Source organism: Peromyscus leucopus, chromosome 7 (genome assembly GCF_004664715.2).
Source record: "Peromyscus leucopus breed LL Stock chromosome 7, UCI_PerLeu_2.1, whole genome shotgun sequence".
NCBI classification, from domain to species: domain Eukaryota; kingdom Metazoa; phylum Chordata; class Mammalia; order Rodentia; family Cricetidae; genus Peromyscus; species Peromyscus leucopus.
In genome coordinates this window covers 61863749-61866503 of record NC_051069.1, presented here as the reverse complement: position 1 = coordinate 61866503, position 2755 = coordinate 61863749, and positions in this window count along the sequence as shown.

Sequence of the window (2755 nt, the reverse complement as noted above, 5' to 3'; positions counted from 1 at the left end):
GCCACCTGCCTATGGAGCTCTCCCATTCCCTTGGTTTCCACAGTTCCCACAGACACAATCCTCCATCATCCCTCCACCTCCAATCCCCACTGCCTTGTCTCCAACCCCAACTCAGGTAGAAGTCACCTGTTCAAGTGCAGGCCACACAGGCTAGAAGAACAAGTGGTGAATACAAGCAGAGACTCACTGCTGGACCAGAGGCCACCAGAAGCAGCCAGAACTCCAGATAGGCCACCAACCCACAGACCTATCCCATTCTTTCAGTGTGCCCCTCTATCCCTGATCCCTCTTCCCCTCCTCATCACATTGTTCCAGCTCCCAGCCCCCAACTCAGGTGAATACTCCCTGCTGGACCAGAGGCCATACCAGTCACCAGAAGTCCAGCCCCTGACTTGGGTAGAGAACTCATACTCAACCACAGGACACACAAGCCCAAAGACCAGAGAGCAAACAGAAGCCAAGGAACAAAACACCCACTCAACAAAGACAAACTCAGAAACTATCACCTAGACCTATAATCATCCCAACCCCAGATGCCTAGATGTCAGAGTAAGAATACAACCTACAACAGCACAGACAATGTGTCACCACCAGAGCCCAGCTATCCTACTACAGCAAGCTCTGAGTATTCCAAAACAGCTGAAGCACAAGAAAAGACCTTAAAATCAACATTATGAATATGATAGAGATCCTTAAAGAAGTAAACAAATCACTTAAAGAAAGTAAGGAAAAGACATACAAAAAAAGGGAAAAATTAATAAATCCCTTCAAAAAAGACAAGAAAAAAAAACAGAGTTAGAGGAAACAAATAAAACTGTTCAAGCCGGGCGGTGGTGGTGCACGCCTTTAATCCCAGCACTCGGGAGGCAGAGCCAGGCGGATCTCTGTGAGTTCGAGGCCAGCCTGGGCTACCAAATGAGTTCCAGGAAAGGCGCAAAGCTACACAGAGAAACCCTGTCTCGAAAAACCAAAAAAAAAAAAAAAAAAAAAAAAAAAAAAACTGTTCAAGACCTGAAAATGGAAATAGAAGCAATAAATGAAAAATGAATTGAGGGAATTCTAGAAATGGAAAATCTTGGTAAGTGAACAGGAACTACAGACAGAAACATCACCAACAGGATACAAGAGATAGAAGAGAGATCTCAGGTATTGAAGATACCATAGAAGAAATAGAAATATTAGTCAAAGAAAAAATTCCTGACACAAAACATACAGGAAATCTGGGACACTATGAAAAGACCAAACCTAAAAATAATAGGAATAAAAAAAGGAGAAAAATCCCAGCTCAAAGGCCCATAAAATACTTTCAACAAAATCATAGAAGAAAATGTTCCTACCCTAAAGAGGGAGATGCCTGTTACAGTACAAGAAGCATACAGAACACCAAATAGATTGAATGAGAAAATAAAGGTCCCTCATCACATGCAGAGATCCATGGCCAAAGCCCAGGTGGAGCTCCAGGAGAGAGGAGGGATTATATGAGCAAGAGATATTGAGACCACGATTGGAAAAAGCACAGGGACAAATAGCCAAACTAGTGGAAACACATGAACTGTGAACCAATAGCTGAGGAGCCCCCATGGAACTGGACCAAGCCCTCTGGATAAGTGAGACAGTTGATGAAATTGGACTGTTTAGGAGACCCCCAGGCAGTGGGACCGGGACCTGTCCTTGGTGCCTGAGCTGACTTTTTGGAACCTAGGGCCTATGCTGAGACACTTTCCTCAGCCCTGGTGCAGGGAGGAGTGGACTTGACCTACCTCAGCTGAATCTACAGGCTGGGCTGACTCTCCAGTGGAGACCTTGCCTTGGAGGAGGTGGGAATGGGGGGTGGATTGGGGAGGGAAGGAAGGGAGATGGGAGGAGGAAAGACAGGGGAATCTGTGGCTGATATGTAAAATTAAATTAATTATAAAATAAAAATATTTATAAAAAAGACTCATCACATAATAATCAAAACACTAAACACACAGAAAACAAAAAGAAAGACTACTAAAACTTTGCAAAGGAAAAAGGCCAAGTAACATATAAAGGCAGACCTATTAGAATTACACCCAACATCTCAATGGAGACTCTAAAAGCCAGAAGAGCCTGAACAGATGTTCTGCAAACACTAAGAGAACACAGCTCAGAGTACTATACTCAACAAAACTTTCAATCACCATAGATGGAGAAAACAAGGTGTTCCATGATAAAGTGAAATTCAAACAATACAAACAATATCTATCTATCAATCCCTACAGAGATACTAGAAAGAAAACACCAACCCAAGGTGGTTAACTACACCCATGAAAACACAGGAAATAAATAATCTCATTCCAACAAAAAAAAAAAAGTAAGCATACACACAATTAACAACAACAACAAAAATAACAGGAATTAACCATCATTGGTCATTGATATTTCTCAGTATCAATGGATTCAATTCCCTATAAAAAGATACAAACTAATAGAATGGATTCAAAAACAGAATCCATCCTTTGATTCATACAAAAACACACCTCAACATCAAAGATAGACATTACCTCAGAGTAAAGGGCTGGAAAAAGATTTTCCAAGCAAATGGACCTAAGAAGCAAGCTGGTATAGCCATTCTAAAATCTAACAAAATAGACTTCAAACCAAAATTCATCAAAAGAGATGGGGAAGGACACTTCATACTCATCAAGGAAAAATCCACCAAGATGACATTCAATTCTTAACATATATGCCCCAAATGCAAGAGCACCCATGTTTGTAAAAGAAACATTACTAA